Below are 17,944 nucleotides of genomic sequence, written 5' to 3' on the forward strand. Positions count from 1 at the left end.
GTGGGGTAGAAAGAAGAAAAAGGAATTGGGCTCGTCCGGGATTTGAACCCGGGACCTCTCGCACCCAAAGCGAGAATCATACCCCTAGACCAACGAGCCACGGCAAAAGTGGCACGCAGAGACTGTCTCTGAATCTTACTTCTCCGTCAGCAACTGGCCGTGTGGTTACTCTGAACTTTTATTTTCTGTATAGACGTTTACCTTTGATTTTGATTAGCTGTTCTTTATGAAGTATCACGTCTGACTCTGACCTCACTTATTCTCCATCCGCGTCCTGGACCCCTCCAGACGCCAGATGGGGTGAGGAGAGGCAGCTTTTCAAGACGTCAGTCCCCGTGTCTGAGCTCCAATAAGCCCCTCCCTGAGGAGTCTCTTTGAGTTCCAGACAGGAGGGAACCTGCAGAGAACCGAGTTGCAGCCTGAGGGCCCGAGCTGGGGTCGATTGCAAGACTCTAGGGTCTTAAACACCAGGACAGATGCCCAGGATGTGTATCTGTCCGGCTGCTACTACTTCGCGAGAGTGTAAAATCCTAGGGGCAGGAATGACGGGCATCAAAATACGGGTAGCCAGTATTCTGATCTATTGTAGGTGAACCAGTCTGGGGCGTGTTCGTAAAGATCAGACCCCCGAAGTTTCCTTGAATGAGAATCAAATGTTCCATTTCCCCACCTTTAAGTTGTTTCCACAGTTTGAAATTCTCTTTCCCAGTCACATCCCAATTTACCTCAAAGCCTATTCCTCCTTCCTGCTCCAGTTCAGAAAAAATTTTTTTGGTTGTTGTTGTTGGAACTATTGAAATCTGTTAACAGTTGAATAAATTAAAAGTCTCTCCCCACTGAATGGACATGTGCGTGTAGAGTGAATGAAGGTCTCATGGGGTTGTCCCGCAAATTAGAGCTCTAAGGACCGCAGAATAGAATATATATATATTCAGTACCAACAAGTGGTGTTGGATCTTCAACTTTTGAACCTCAGGCGGCAACCTAAATTCAGTTATACCATCAAACTCAGAACTTCTTCAGATGGTTGGAAGAGTTAGTGCTCACTCCTCCTTTTCTGAAAACTGTACCGAACAGGACCGTTTTCAAGATAACAAAACCATCTTTGGAACGGGGTAAGGTCTGGAGGAAAGTAGCCCAGAACACTGAAAACGACGTGAGAAATTGGAGAGCAAGGGCTCACGAAGCGGTTGCAACCCCCAAAACACTCATCTCTTCCTTCGAGCCGGAATCGAACCAGCGACCTAAGGATGTCCACTCTCGAAAGTACTACAGTCCTTCGCTCTACCAGCTGAGCTATCGAAGGAAGCACGAGTAGTAACTACTTAGAATTTTGTATTAAGAACATTGATAAACAGAAGTTCCGGCACAATAGCCCACTAGTTGCCAGTGTGTGGGTACCAAGTAGCCGAGCAGCTTAGGAGAAAGTCCCTCATCCACGCTTCTACGGACAACCCCTCTAGAGCTGAATTCTCCTGCTTCAGAGAGGGGCTTTCAAGCGGGCCTAACCTGTGAGCTCTTCACTCGCATACCTAGAACCTGTGGATCTCGAGGCCGCCCCCAGCCGTGGCGATCTGCTGGCCTGTTGTCTTCACTTAGCGCGCTGCCCCGGGCCTCCTGGCCTGATGATGTGTGTCTAAAGTGGGAGCAGACACCCGGGCATTGGAAAACTAAGGGCTGAGGTGGTGTAACATACAATTCTGATCGCGCAGCTGCGAGTCAGGGAGAAGGGCGGGCCTCAGAGCTCCGGCCTGGGCCTCCCTTTTCCTCACTTCCCATGCTCGCCTCCATAATCCAGGAGCGTTTGCACAATCGAGCTGCTTCTCCCTTCCGCTTACGCGTCCACAAACTAGCGGAGGGAGAGGCTGTGACGTATAGTACATGGCTAAGCCCAATGTTACTATGAGAATTGACTATTGGAGAAACTATTTTAAGGTTTTCAAAGAGGTAGCCACCGATTCTTTGAGTCAATAATAAATTTAGTGACACGAGTCTCGACCCTAACTTTCCCGCTTTGATATTGAAGTGTTCGAAAACCCACTGAAACGTGGAACCTTGTCGGACAGCCTATATTCTCCCAAACGCCTAATCGGGACAGCGGACGCTGGGGAGAGGACTTGGTTCTGGCCTCCAGGTCTGCTCAGAGCGGGTGTGCGGGTTCGATCCCATCTTTTTTCCTCACCGCCCTTGTGTCCCGCCTCGGCACGGGCCGCCCCCACGGCTCTTGCTGTGGTCCCGCAAAGCCAGGGCGTCCTCGGAGCCCGGCAGCACTTGCCGCAGTTTGTAACCGACTCTGCCACAATCAGGGTGGCAAAGCAGCCTTTGCTCCCTACGATTGGGACCTAAAAGTAAGTGTTCTGCTTGACTGTTTATTTGGTACATCTGGAAACCGGCGGGAAGTTATAGTTAGCGGAATTTCGGCTGGAGTTCAAATTATGCGAGAGAGGTGGGTAGCTGATGAAGTAGATTTTAAAAAGAGTGAAGGGATTGCCCAGTAGGCCCCAGCGAGATTTGAACTCGCGACCCCTGGTTTACAAGACCAGTGCTCTAACCCCTGAGCTATAGGGCCCTGCGGATGACCACTGTTCCTTGTTCTCTAAAACAGCTTTTATGCTGAACCTTTATTACGGTGCTTGTATATACTAGGCAAAAAAAACCTGGACGTCGTTTCAATCTGTTGTTTAGTCGCTCAGTCATGTCCGATTCTTTGCAACCCCATGGACTGCAGCAGGCCAGGCATTCCTGTCCTTCATCATCTCTCTGAGTTCACCCAAACTCATGTCCATTGAGTCGGTGATACCATCCAACCATCTCTCCCCTTCTCCTCCTGCCCTCAATCTTTCCCAGCATCAGGGTCTTTTCCAGTGAATCAGCTCTTTGGATCTGGTGGCCAAAGTAATGGCGCTTCAACTTCAGCATCAGTCCTTCCAATGAATATTCAGGGTTGATTTCCTTTAGAATTGACTGGTTTGATCTCCTTAGAGTCCAAGGGATTTTCAAGAGTGTTCTCCACCACAATTCAAAAGCATCAATTCTTCAGTGCTCAGCCTTCTTTATGGTCCAACTCTCACATCCTTGCATGAATACTGGAAATACTGGAAAAACGATAGGTTTGCCTATCTGTTCCTTTGCCAGCAAAGTGATGTCTCTGCTTTTTAATACACTGTCTAGGTTTGTCAGAACTTTTCTTCCAAGGATCAGAAGTCTTTTAATTTCATGGCTGCAGTCACCGTCCATGGTGATTTTGGAGCCCAAGAAAATAGTCTCTTACTGTTTCCATTGTCTCCCCACCTATTTGTCATGAAGTGATGGGACCAGATGCCATGATCTTAGTTTTCGGAATGTTGAGTTTTAAGCCAGCTTTTTCACTCTCCTTTTTCACCTTCATCAAGTGGCTCTTTACTTCCTCTTCACTTTCTGCTATTAAGGTGGTGTCATCTGCATATCTGAGGCTGTTGATATTTCTCCTGGAAATCTTGATTCCAGCTTGTGCTTCAGCCAGTCCAGCATTTCGTGTGATGCATAGAGTTAAATAAGCAGGGTGACAATATACATACTCTTGACATACTCTTTTCCCAATTTGGAACCAGTCCCTTGTTCCATGTATGGTTCTAACTATTGCTTCTTGACCTGCACGCAGGTTTCTCAGGAGGCAGGTAAGGTGGTCTGGTATTCCCGTCTCTTTTAAGAATTTTCCACAGTTTGTTGTGATCCACACAGTCAAAGGCTTAAGCGTAGTCAAAGAAGCAGAAATAGATATTTTTTCTGGAATTCTTTTGTTTTTTCTATGATCCAACGAATGTTGGCAATTTGATCTCTGGTTCCTCTGCCTTTTCTAAATCCAGCTGGTACATCTGGACGTTCTCAGTTCACATACTGTTGAAGCCTAGCTTGAAGGATTTTGAGCATTACCTTACTAGCATGTAAAATGAGTGCAATTGTGCAGTAGTTTGAACATTCTTTGGTGTTGTCCTTCTTTGGTACTGGAATGTAAACTGACCTTTTCTTGTCCTGTGGCCACTGCTGACTTTTCCAAATTTGCTGGCATTGAATGCAGCACTTTAACAGCATCATATTCTAGGATCTGAAATAGCTCAGCTGAAATTCCATCCCCTCTGCTAGCTTTGTTTGTAGTGATGCTTCCTAAAGGCCCACTTAACTTCCCACTCCGGGATGTCTGGCTCTAGGTGAGTGATCACACCATCGTGGTTATCTTGGTCATGAAGATCTTTTTTGTATAGTTCTTCTGTGTATTCTTGCCACTTCTTACTCTCTTCTTGCTTCTGTTAGGTCCATACCATTTCTGTCCTTTACTGTGCCCATTTTTGCATGAAATGTTCCCTTGGTATCTCTAATTTTCTTGATTTCTAGTCTTTCCCATTCTATTGTTTTCCTCTACTCCTTTGCATTGTTCACCTAGGAAGACTTTCTTATCTCTCCTTGCTATTCTTTGCAAATTTGCATTCAGATGATATATCTTTCCTTTTCTCCTTTGCCTTTCACTTCTCTTCTTTTCTTGGCTTTATGTAAGGCCTCCTCAGACAGCCATTTTGCCTTTTTGCTTTTCTTTTTCTTGGGGATAATTTTGATCACCACCTCCTGTACAATGTTACAAACCTCTGTCCATAGTTCTTCAGAAACTGTGTCTATAAAATCTAATCCCTTGAATCTATTTGTCACTTCCACTGTATAATCATAAGAGATTTGATTTAGGTCACTATTGGAACTCTGTAGTCTCTTGCTGGGAACAGTGCAATATGGGGTCAGTGACAGGAACTACCACTAGTTTCAGTTCAGTTCAGTTCAGTCACTCAGTCGTGTCCGACTCTTTGCGACCCCATGAATCGCAGCACGCCAGGCCTCCCTGTCCATCACAAACTCCTGGAGTCTACTCAAACTCATGCCCATCGAGTCGGTGGTGCCATCCAGCCATCTCATCCTCTGTCGTCCCCTTCTCCCTCTGCCCCCAATCCCTCCCAGCATCAGGGTCTTTTCCAATGAGTCAACTCTTCGCATGAGGTGGCCAAAGTATTGAAGTTTCAGCTTCAGCATCAGTCCTTCCAATGAACACCCAGGACTTATCTCCTTTAGGATGGACTGGTTGGATCTCCTTGCAGTCCAAGGGACTCTCAAGAGTCTTCTCCAACACCACAGTTCAAAAGCATCAATTCTTCGGCGCTCAGCTTTCTTTATGGTCCAACTCTCACATCCATACATGACCACTGGAAAAACCATAGCCCTGACCGGACGGACCTTTGTTGGCAAAGTAATGTCTTTGCTTTTTAATATGCTATCTAGGTTGGTCATAACTTTCCTTCCAAGGAGTAAGCATCTTTTAATTTCATGGCTGCAGTCACCATCTGCAGTGATTTTGGAGCCCCAAAATATAAGAATGCAGAAATTTGCCCAATCCAACATAGTCTAATGTAGTGAAAGTTTTCCACCCTCCACCCTCTGCAGATTATGAAAATGAAGAAGGGAAATTCTACAGAGAGGTAATTGTCGACCACAGATCTCTCAGGCTAAATTTCAACATCCACATTTGGTTTTCTGTTTGACTTAGGACATGAACCAAGGGGCAACCGCCTGCCCCAAGTTCGTAAGATTAGCGATTTCTCCACAGCTCAAGTCTTAGTGCCAGAACAGGCATTCGTTAATTTGTTCATCCCTTTATTGGATAAACACTGAACTCCAATTCTGTGCTAGGCGGAATGAGACATCTAGATATGGTCTTTACTTTGAAGTCAGTGGCATAGTCTTGTGGTATAAAGGAATGTGAGTTTTCATGAAAGAGGACAATGAGAAGTAGCTGTGCTGGGTGTGAGGGAGTGGTAACAGTGCTAAGGTTCACAGACCTGCGGAGTGAGCCATCAGAGGCAGGCCTTCAGGAGGGGATGGAACTTGAATGGCACTTTGAAGGCAAGTTAAGACTTACACAAGTTTGGGGACAGAGGGATCCGTGGTAGAGAAAAAAATTATGAGCAAGGTTGGAGAGAAAGACCTTGGCATTTAAAGTGCCAAGGCAGAACATTGGCTGGGGCAGATGCCAGCCCTTGTGGAAGTGAGGTATTGTAAAACAAGTTAGCAGGAGACTTAGAAAATTCTGGAATGAAGTTATACCCCTTTAAAAATTGAACAGGGAAATTCACAAGGCATGAATATGAAGATTGGATTGAAAGGGAGAGAAACCAAAGTCAAGGGGACACCCAAGACTGGCCATGGTACAGACTCTCAAACATAAAATGTAGGAGAATAGTAGTTATGGGATTGGAAAGGAAGGAATGAATGAGAGCGACACAGGCAAGGGAGAGTCTGCTGAAGTGAAGAAGAAGAAATAAGAGACAATAAAGAGGAAAGAAGGAAGATTCTCAAATATCATACTTTGAAGAAGCAAAAAGATACTGAAAAAAGGAAATCTAAAGGAGAGATGGGTATCTGGAGAAGGCAGAGGGGTAAAGAAATGTTAGAATTTAGGTAGGCTGGATTTGAAGTGTAGATGGAAGATATAGGAATTTATGACAGCTTGTGTCTAGAGTTCTGTAGATTGATAAGTCAAGGTTAGATCAAATTACAGAGGTCATTCATTGAGTCAGAGCTTGTAAGAATTGTGTGCTCTTGAAGGAAGAGAGTACAAAGAGAAAACAACAGACACCTGAAAATAAGCTTTCTGAATAACCCCGTTGCAGGCCTTTGTCATATGAGTGTGTCCAACATTTTAAAAACATTTTCCTTACTTTTTTGTAATTTCAATATTATAAGTAAAATTGTCCTAGAAAACTTGCTTTCCCACCTGGCAGCTGAGGGTGAGGATGTGACCTACCTCCACCAATCAGATGCATCCAGAGAAGATTTCAGTTTAGAGGTGTAAGTAATCCTCTTAACTCCTCTAATCCAGGAGTTAATAATTCCACAGAGAAATCCCATATTTGTCCAATGATGAAGGTGTCAGGTTCTTGGCTTTGGGATTTCTTAAGTCTATAGATTATTGCCTTTCTTCCATTCTGGAAAATTCTCATCTATTATCTTTTTAAGGTTTTTTTTCCTCTACTTTTCTTTCTCCATTCATGAAACAAATTAAATATATATTAGACCTTCACACCCTGTCCTTCATCTGTTAACCTCTCTTTCATATTTACTCTCTTTTTGTCTCCATGTTGCTTTCTGGGTTACATGTTCTTACTCATAATCAACTACTGCTGTATTTAAGTGAAAAGTGAAAGTGAAGTCGCTGAGCGGTGTCCGACTCTTTGCGACCCAGCGGAGTGTAGCCCACCAGGCTCCTCCGTCCATGGGGTTCTCCAGGCAAGAATACTGGAGTGGATTATTTTCAATTTTAGACGTTTTGCTTCTTTTTCAAAACTACTAAGCCAAATTCTATAATTTCATATTATTTGCAGATATCTGCCACTTTTAAAAAATCTCTTTAAACATAGCAATTATATTATTTTAATATCTATGATAATCTGTATTATGCTATCTGTTGCTTTAGTTGATTCTTACTCATGTCGAATTGTTTCCTGTGTAACTGTTCATCTTTGAATGTATACTGCTCAATATCTTTGCAAAATTATAAGCAGTGAATTTTTGAGGTCAAGATGAAAGTTTCTTCCTGGAACAAAAAAAATTACGTGGCTTTTGTTTCTCATATGTACCTGAACCATTATCAGCCCAAAAGGACTCTAAAAAAAGTTCATGGTTAGACATTCCTTGGGCCTCCAAGATGATGTAAAGCCAAACTGCAAATCAGAGAAAAAGCATACCTGTGGTCCTAGCTTCCCAGTAAAAGTTGAAAGCTCTTCTTTTTATTTTCCCTTTCTAAGCTCAGCTGATTTTTGCTGAGCTCCACAACAATTAGTGTAAGTAAAACGTTAACTTCTTATTCATTCTTATCTTGTGACTATAGCTCTTTGGGGTCCCAACTTAATATTTGGAAGAGTATCTTAGTAGAATTTCCACTTTTGGTGGGTGCTGAACCTTGACGTCTGCCCTTCCTTTTTCTCCTACCCAAAGATGCTGCCAAAACTATAACCCAATTTTGCAGTTATTAGCAAATGTCTTAAGAGCTACGAAGATGAATGCTTTCCTTACCTCTCAGATTTCATCTTTTCCTTAGATTCTGGCCGATTAGTTTCCTGTTATCATATTAGTACTTTGATGCTTTTACAAAGATTTGGTAAAATCTTATCCAATCTTTTTATCATTTTTCCTCAAGAGGTTGGTCCAATTTAATTAGCCCACAATTACTAGAAAGGAGACTAGAGTGGTAGGAGCTATAACATCAGTCATATTCTACCACATGGACTGAGAAGGAGAGAATGCGTCACTCTACAAAAGGCCTAAGGGAGAGAGAGCGCAAAAAAGAGAGCAGTGATAGTGAAAAAGGAAGCCTGTGTACCTTCCAAGTCCCTCGTTATGACTCACTCCAGAGGCCTCACTGTATTCCCTCTTAGAATCTATGAGACTTCCCTGAATTTTTACAGCAATTTTCCTTTCTATTTTAGGAAAAATTATTTTCAACTTAAAATACTCCTAAATAACACTGAAGGCATTAATACATGTCTCTACAGTATAGCTTTTATCTTCTAATATTTGGATCAACATTTATCAAATGGCAGTTATATGTTGGCCACATATACAGATCTCTGTTCTAGTCAACTTGGTCCACTTATAATTCCCCAAATATAACTCACACCTTTTCCAGTTGTGATCATTTGTTTATTATTTCTTCAACTAGAATGATTTTCCATTTCTCCGTATCTGTCAAACACTACTTATCCTGGAAAGATTATCTCAATGTTCTAATTCACAACGCCTTTGCTTTTTTACCAAGTAGATATCATCTCATTTCGCCTCTAAAACCTATGAACCTTATTCATCTTTGCTATTCCTTCTTCTTCACTCTCTCTCTCAGGATTTTGAACAAGACACATGTAATGGAGGTGTTCCCTAGCACCCAGAAGTAAGCATCTAGACTGCCATTACCCATTCAACTACATTCAATCAGTTATGAAATTATCAGACTGAGTAATTCCGCCCTTCTTGAATTTCTTCATCTTATATGAAATATTGTTGAAAGAATGCACCCTTTTATTTTTTTAATCTTCCAGAATTACTTCTAAATTCTATTTTCCTATCTATGTGTGTGTCCACCTTTTGGAAATGCTACAAAAGATACAAAGAAAGAACTGAATGAGATAGAAAAGAAAAAGGGAAGGAGATTCTACTACACTTAGTTATAGACCGCTTTATCTTGTTTTTAGAATTCAGTGTGTTAGTATACCATCAGCAGTTTTAGTACACTGTTTTAGAACTGAAAGTTTTAGAACTTTCAGATGTACAAGCTGGATTTAGAAAAGGCAAAGGAACCAGAAATCAAATTGCTAACATAAGCTGTATCACAGAAAAAGCAAGGTAATTCCAAAAAAAATGTACTTCTGCTTCATTGACTACTCTAAAGCCTTTGACTGTGTAGATCACAACAAAATGTGGAATATTCTTAATGAGATGGGAATACCAGGCCACCTGACCTGCCTTCTGAGAAGTCTGTATGCAGGTCAAGATGCAACTGTTAGAACTGGACATGGAACAACAGACTGGTTCCAAACTGGGAAAGGACTATGTCAAGGCTGTATATTGTCATCCTGTTTATTTAACTTATATGCAGAGTACATCAGGCGAAATGCTGGGCTGGATGAATCACAAGCTGGAGTCAAGATTGCTGGGAGAAATATCAACAACTTCAGATATGCAGATGACACCACCCTAATGGCAGAAAGCAAAGAGGAAGTAAAGAGCCTCTTGATGAATGTGAAAAAGGAGAGTGAAAAAGCTGGCTTAAAACTCAACATTCAAAAAATGAAGGTCATAGCATCTGATCCTATTACTTCATGGCAGATAGATGGGGAAAATGTGGAAACAGTGTCAGATTTCATTTTCTTGGTCTCCAAAATCAATGTGGATGGTGACTGCAGCCATGAAATTAAAAGACATTTGCTCAGAAGAAAAGCTATGACAAACCTAGACAGTGTGTTAAAAAGCAGAGACATACTTTGCCAACAAAGGTCTGTGTAGTGAAATCTATGTTTTTTCCAGTAGTCAGGTATGGGTGTGAGAGTTGGACCACTAAGAAGGCTGAATGCCGAAGAATTGATGCTTTCAAACTGGTGCTTGAGAAGACTCTTGAGGGTCCTTTGGACTGCAAGGAAATCAAACCAGTCAATCCTAAAGAAATCAACCGTGAATATTCATTGGAAGGGCTGGTGCTGAAGCTGAAGCTCCAATATTTTGACCACTCATTGGAAAAGACCCTGATGCTGGGAAAGATTGAAAGCAGGAGGAGAAGGGGGAAACAGAGGATAAGATGGTTGAATGGCAACATTGACTTACTGGATATGACTTTGAGCAAACTCAGGGAGATAGTGAAGGAGAGGGAAGCCTGGCGTGCTGCAGTTCATGCGGTCGCAAAGAGTCGGACAAGACTTAGCGACTGAACAACAACAAACAGTTTTATGCACTGTATTCTCAGCTCCTTGAGGGGAAGGTTGTATGGGTTTCCAAAATACCTAACAAAGTGACCAGCACACAGTGGTATTAACAAATACTTGAAATGGAGAGCAAACTACTACCCAGTTATGTTCAGAGAGTAAAAGATATTATTTCCCCCAGAAATCTGGTGCCCAATAGATTCTTTTAGTTTCCTCTTCCTGAAATTACTGGTAAAACAAGCACTGAAAATCTCTAAGGGACTTCCAGCTCTCATCTAATATAAATTCCAGGATACTAGTCTGAATTCAGCAGCCAGTTCTCGTTTTACATGGTCACTAAATGGTGTACCTAACACTAACAGAGATGAATGCTCCACCCACCCAACACACACAGAGTATCCTTACAGAAAAGAGGAGAAGTTACCTAAAAATAAACGCATGGTTACCTATTGAGACTGAGAATATATAAGATAATGTTTATAACAAAAGACTGGGTGAAATCTGTTTAATATGGCATATGCATTTAGCCCTGCTGGGGCAGATTTCCTTTGAAAAATGTCTGACCTCCTTTCTCAGGCTAATTCATAATTTCAGACCCTCAAGCAGACACACTTTCCAGTGAGAGAAGCCCCACCTAAGAAACTTATTTGCCTAACAGGGCAACCTTTGTTTCCTACACATTTGTTCAGCAGAAAGTATGTCTTCCTGAGGGTCTGGCATCACACATTAGGTCTGTGAAGGAAAGTCAGGCATTTCTCAAAGGAAATTTGCCCTAGTAGGGTTGAATACATGCATTAGGAAAAGAAGGAACACTTTCAATCTCCTTTTATGGAGCCAGTATCATGCAGATACCAATAACAGACACAGTCACTACAAGAAAGGAAAATTATAGTCCACTACCAATGCAAAATGCTAGCAAATTGAATTTAGCAGTATATTAAAAGGATCATCACAATGACCAGGTCGGATTTATCTCTGGGATGCAGAGATGATTCAACATGTGCAAATCAATCAATGTGATAAACTATTTTAACAGAAAAAGAAGAAAGCCACATGACCACCTCTGTGCTATGCTTAGTCTCTCAGTCGTATCCGACTCTTGTGACCCCATACACTGTAGCCTGCCAGGTTCCTCTGTCCTTGGGATTCTCCAGGCAAGAATACTGGAGTGGGTTGCCATTTCCTCCTCCAGTCCAACTCTTTAGGCCACTGTAGACTGTAGCCCTCCAGGCTGCTCTGTTCATGGAATTTTCTAGGCAAAAATATTGGAGTGGGTTGCCATTACCTTCTCCATGACCATCTCTAGATGCAAAAAAAGCATTTGCCAAAATTCAACATCCCTTCATGATTAAAAAATTACTCTCACTAAAATAGGTATAGAAGGGACTTATCTTGACACAACAAAGGTCATATATGAAAATCCCACAGTTAACACCATAATTAATGGGGGAAACCTGAAATCTTTCCCTCAGAGATCTGATATGAGGCAAGGATGCCCACTCTCACCACTTCTATTCAACATAGTACAGGAAGTCCTAGTCAGAGCAATTAGACAAGAAAAAGAAAGAAAAAGCATCCAAATTGGAAAGAAGTAAAATCATCTCTGTTTAGAGATGATATAGTCATATATGCAAAAAATCCTAACTACTGAGCAACAACCAAAAAAACCTGTTAGAACTAATAAGTGAGCTCAGTATAGTTTCAGGATATAAAGTCAACATGCAAAAATCAGTTGCATTTCTATATACAATAACTATGCAAACAGGAAATTAAGAAAACAATCCCATTCACAACAGCAATAACAACAAAATACTTAAGAATAAACTAAAGAGGTGAGAGCTTGAACTTTCTGACCTGTATCAAACTCAAGGACATCACTAGTCAATTTCAAAACAATATCAGATAGCAATATCTACAAGCAGATAGGTGCAAGCTTGTAGTTTCAAAGTGCCCCCCACCCATTTCACAACTATGTTATCATTTCAAACCCCAATCAATCCTTATGAAATAAGCACCCTTACTTCTTCTAATTCTTGATAAACAACTTATGTAACCTCACAGTTTTTTGCCTTTGTAAGCTTTCCTCGTTTTGTAATCCAATGGAACACAATTCAAGTGCTTCCTTGAATTTGTGCTTACTGGACTGCTGTCTTAACAAATCCTCAAAAAAGCATTTTTTTTTTTGTCTCAACCAGGTCTCTGTTCCTGGACTTCTTGGTTAACAAGGAAAGAAACAAAGAAAAGATAAAGAGGAATCTTATTGTAGGATGGTACAAATGTTTTAAACCTTGATTATAGTGATGGTTGTACAACTTGATAAATTTACTAAAATAATCATTGAATTGTACACTTACAAGGATGAATTTAAGTGTATAAATCATATCTCAATAAAGTTGTTTTTAAAAAGTATTGATGGGAATAATAGAAAGCAAATAGCAATCAGGAGACTTAATCTCCTCTATTTCAGAAATTACATTTAACATAAGTGGAACAAATACTGTTGCTAAAAGCAAAAATTGCTAAATTGAGTAAAATCAGACCTAACTCTATGCTGTTTATAGAACACACATTTTAAATGTAAAGACATGTGTTAACAGAAATAATCAATAAACAACAGAAATAGAAAAGAGTTTGATCTGTGCCAAACCAAAGGCTATAACCCAGGAGACCCAGATTCAATAAGCTCTCGAACTGTGTTGTAGTGGCCTACAAAATGAGAAAAGCTTACATAGGCAAAAACTGCAAAGTTATGTAAGTTGTTTGTCAAGATTTAGGATCGGATCTGGCAAGAAATAAAGGTGTTTGTTAAACAAGGATTGCTGCTAGCAGATGCCATTTTGAGAACAGCTGGCGGTGTCTTTGAGTTCCATACAGTTAAAACAAACAAACAAAAAATTTCAAATTCTTAGATTCAGGAACATGTCTGAAACCATATCCACAATGGCAACCCAGCTCCATTTTGAATGCCTAAACCACAGTTACTCCATTTTGACTTAAAAATGTATTCTTTTCTTTCATGGTTAAAGCAGATGTACAGCCCATGTTTGACAGGTCATAAGACAGGCTGTTCTAGTTAGCATAAAGTTCAAGCCAAATTGTGTATAAGCCAGAATAATGTGGCTCTACCTCAATATATGAAAAATTTTCCCATCATACAGATATTCAAAGTAAAAAGTGGAAAAGACATACTATGAAAACTAAAAAAAAAAAAAAAAAAGCTGATGTAGCTACCTCAATATCAGATAACAGATTCTTTAAGATGAGAAATACTATATGAGATATTGAGGAATATCTTATTATTAAAGGGTCAATTCTATACAAAGCACAATATTCCTTTTGGTACCTTTTGGTACATCCATACAATGGACTATTATTTAGCACTAAGACATATAGGCATGAGCTATCAAGCCATGAAAAGACATGGCAGAAATGTTATGAACTGAATGCCTATGTTTCCCCAAAATTCATATGTTGAAACACTAACCTCCAATGTAATGGTATTTGGAGATGGGTCTTTTGGGGGTACATAGGGTTAGATGACATCATGAAGATAGGGCCCTCATGCTGGGATTAGTGCCCTTCCTAGAAGAGATGCCAAAAAGCTAACTTTCTCTTTTTCTCTCTGTACCATGTGAAGACAAAATGCTTGACTGCAAGCCAGGAAGATAGCTTGCATCAGAATCCAACCATCCTAGCACTCTAGACTTCTAGCCTCCATAACTGTGAGTAAATAAAATTCTGTTGTTCAAGTCACCCAATCTATGGTATTTTGTATGGCAGCCTGAGCTAAGACAAAACTCAAATGCATTTTACTAAGTGAAAGAAGCCCATTTGAAAGGCTACATATTATATGATTCCAACTACATGATGTTCTGAGAAAAAGGCAAACTATGGACACAACAAAATGATCATTGATTGCTACGGGTTGTGGGGAGAGAGGGATGAATAGTCAGAGCACAGAAGACTTTTAGGGCAGTGAAACTGTTCTATTTGATATGGCAGATATATGCCATACGTTTGTCAGAAGCCATAGAATTTATAACACATAGAATTTATAAACATAGAATTTTTAAGCTCTCCCACAATAGTCTTGAATTTCTATGTATCTAATAACATATCTTCAGAGGTAAGAAACAAAAGTTGACAGAACTGAGAGAAGAAACAGAAATAGAAAAACACACAATCATGACTGGATATTTGAACAAATCTCTCTCAGTACGTGTTAAACAACTAGACAAAATATTCAGTGAGATCATTGAAGATTTTATGAACACAGTAACCAATATCTGGTATTGAGAGGTAATTGGATAGATTCCTAAAAAAGAAATTTTGAATAAAGTTTACTATGCATATGTCAGCTACAAATTGCCATCTGCCCTCTGCCTCTACAAGGATTAAGTCACTAGCTGCTGCAGGCACTGACCTTCAACACATCCTGAAAGGAGCTCAGGGTGGAGATCAGGAATGAGGCACTCTGTGCTCTGGGAAAAACTGGTAAAACAGGGCTTCATTCAGGTAGTTATTTTCAGGAGAAGACTTTATGAGCTCAAATTCTTGTATCTTCTCACATGTAGAAAAGCACTAAAATCATTAACAGAAACATTTCCTCCTTGTGATTAGCAGCAGGCCTCTGCCAAAATGCGTGCTTGACTGAACATATCCCCCTTCACTCAAGTCATATAGAATACTGACTTCCCCTATCCCCTGGAGAAGGGAATGGCAATCCACTCCTGTATTCTTGCCTGGAGAATCCCATGGACAGAGGAGACTGGCGGGTTACAGTCCATGGGATCACGAAGAGTCAGACACAACTGAACGACACTACACACTTACACTTCCCTACCTCTTCAGAGCAGATAGTTCCTCAGAGCTATCTGAGACACTATCTCCTGAGCTATAGTCTCCCTAGATAAAACTTAACGCACAACTCCCACGTTGTACATTTTTTCAGTCCACACAAACTCCAATCACTCAGCTGACAGAATGGAGGACTGTAGGATGCATGTCCCGGTAGACATTCTTTTGTCTCTATGATTCAAAGGAGAACACAGGTATTTTGCACACTACTGAGAAGGGTGTGCACACCACCTTGTTGAAGCCTGAAAAACTGACATAATAAAAACCACATTTGGGCTTAGAAGATCAAGGTAGTTGAGATTCCCTGTTCTTGGACCAAAATCTTACAGGTGCATTGTTCATGGACTTCACACTTTCTAGATTTCAAATCGCTGAGGTTCTTCCACAGATGAGAAAGACCCCTGGTATTGAGTTTCCAGGATGATCTCATTTGATTAATTTGAACATGTGAAGAGCTGTCCATGTGGCCCAAGAGAGGGTAATGGTGCCAGCATTTCTCCTAGTTTCGCCTGCATACTCACCTGTCATGCCCAGCAAAACAAATACACTTGACCAGAGACCTCAGAAGATAGCACAATTTGATTTCATTTTTGTGTAGTTCATCTGAGATCTCCGGTGTTTCTAATCCTGGGCATCCTTGGGTTACAGTCTATTCATGCCTTAAGGGTCATAAAGTGGTTGATACTGTTCTTTAGTATTGGAAGGATCTTTTCCTTGTCCTTAACAGTTGTCTTTACTATTTTGCCAGGGTTTTCTGCTTTTCCCTCTCATTTATATCTAAGGCTTCTCATTTTTTCCCCTACTGCCACCACACTGAGCACCATCTCTTCCCTGCACACTGTTTTCAAGACATCAGGAGATCTTTGACTCCTTTAGTTCACCTTCCTCATTTCTGTTGGAATTCCAAAATTCTACAAAACTGATCTCTGCTGCAATCAATGGTTCTCAAAGCATGGTTCCTGGATCAGTAGCATTTGCATCACCTAAAAACCTGTTAGAAATATAAATTCTTAGGCCCTTGGTCTTCTAAATCAGAAATTCCAAGAGCTGAGTCCAACAATTTGTCTTTTTAATAAGCCCTCAGGTGACTGTGATGCCTGCTGACATTTGAGAGTCAATGCTCTATCGCTGGAGAGATGCCCCTCTCCAGTGATGCCTCTCTCCACAGCAGCAGGGAGCTCTGGCCCCAGTATGCCTACCTCTTTAACCCTTGAAAATGCATTGTGGTTCATTGACAGAGATCCCACAGAGGATCTGAGTTAGCAGTCTTCCTCCAATCCCTGCTCCCTTCACTTCTATGTTAAAACTTACGGGATTTCAAGAAGAGATCTCTGTCTCTATGCCCAAATTTCCCCTTCGGATAAAGACACCAGCCATATTGGATTAGGGCCCACACTAATAACCTCATTTTAACTTGGTTATTCTGTTAAGTATCTTATTTCCAAATAAGGTCACATATTGAGGCACTGGGGATTAGGACTTCTATATAACCTTTTGGAGGGACAAAATTCCACCTACAACAAAGACCACAGAATTTTACAGGAGGCTCTGGGAAAATCCCCTTTATATGTCCAGGGAACCCCCAACACCACCATGGGATTAATTTTCTCTTCTCTTGGGGGAAATTAAGAGATAGTGACAATTGTCTATTCTTAAGGAAGTAAGCCAGGTCTGGGTGCTTCTTCCCTAACATAGACTGTATATTTGCAAGAGGGAGGGAGGCACAAGACATGAACATATACAACCTCCCCATTTAAAGCTCTTTGTGGAAATCTGCTCCCCAAATAGCTTTAATGTTATTAAATGAAGGGTGTGATCCGATGTCATCGAGGAGCCACAATTGCTACTTTCTTAGAAGGCAGAAAATTGGCCCAAACATCCCCCAATCCCACCACCCAGCCTTTTGCTGTCACCTGTTCCCCCACCCCCCCACCACCTCCAACAAGTCTAGGCAGTAGTTGTGAAATGATTCTGCTACAGCCACACACTAGCGAAAGAGATAGCAGCATCTGGTCATTCTGTAATTTCCAATTCGTTGTAAGTAAAAGAAGCAAGAATTCCTTTCCGCCTGGGGAACACAGAGACTCAAGTGTGTGGATGCTAAACAAATGCTCAAACGTTCGGAAAACTGATGTGTGTGGCTACTCATCTCTGTGTCAAGAGGAGTGACAGTGTAATGCTAATTTTCTCTCTTTCCGGCTCCGTTCCCCGGCACCTCTCCATAGGCCTGTAGGCTTGGGGTTCTCGGTAGGATGAGGTGCGGGAGACGCGGAGTTCTCAGGAGTACCAGCCTGGGCTCAGAATCCTCCCTCAGTCCCTGGAGAAGGGCTTCTCTGGCTTCTCCTTCTGCAGTCGCCAGTGGTAATAACCGCTGCATGGCTACAGCTGCGCAGGGGAGACAGGACCTCTCTGGGAGACGCAGAAATATATGTTCCAAAGAAAGGGACTAAAGGCTCCCTGGAAGCAGGAACCGATCCAACCTAAAAGAAAGCCTTCTCTTGCAACAGGCTGAATTGCGAAGATTCTGCTTGGGCTGACCCTAGGCAGCGGGCATTGATTGGCGTCGACTTTTTGGGCTCTCCGCCACTAAGCGCAAAAGGGAA

General features: G+C 41.4%; 3 non-coding genes across 3 annotated transcripts; all 3 read right to left on the minus strand.

The window, feature by feature from the left end:
• Window positions 1–27: 27 nt before the first annotated feature.
• On the minus strand, window positions 28–99 carry TRNAP-UGG. The gene has a single exon. It is a non-coding gene; the product is annotated as a tRNA-Pro (tRNA).
• Window positions 100–1,216: 1,117 nt separating this feature from the next.
• On the minus strand, window positions 1,217–1,306 carry TRNAY-GUA. Its single transcript is given in 2 exon segments — window positions 1,217–1,252; window positions 1,270–1,306. It is a non-coding gene; the product is annotated as a tRNA-Tyr (tRNA).
• Window positions 1,307–2,496: 1,190 nt separating this feature from the next.
• TRNAT-UGU lies at window positions 2,497–2,569 on the minus strand. Its single transcript has one exon. It is a non-coding gene; the product is annotated as a tRNA-Thr (tRNA).
• Between the last annotated feature and the right edge of the window lie 15,375 nt (window positions 2,570–17,944).

The sequence above is a fragment of the Cervus canadensis genome, chromosome 6, assembly GCF_019320065.1.
Source record: "Cervus canadensis isolate Bull #8, Minnesota chromosome 6, ASM1932006v1, whole genome shotgun sequence".
NCBI classification, from domain to species: domain Eukaryota; kingdom Metazoa; phylum Chordata; class Mammalia; order Artiodactyla; family Cervidae; genus Cervus; species Cervus canadensis.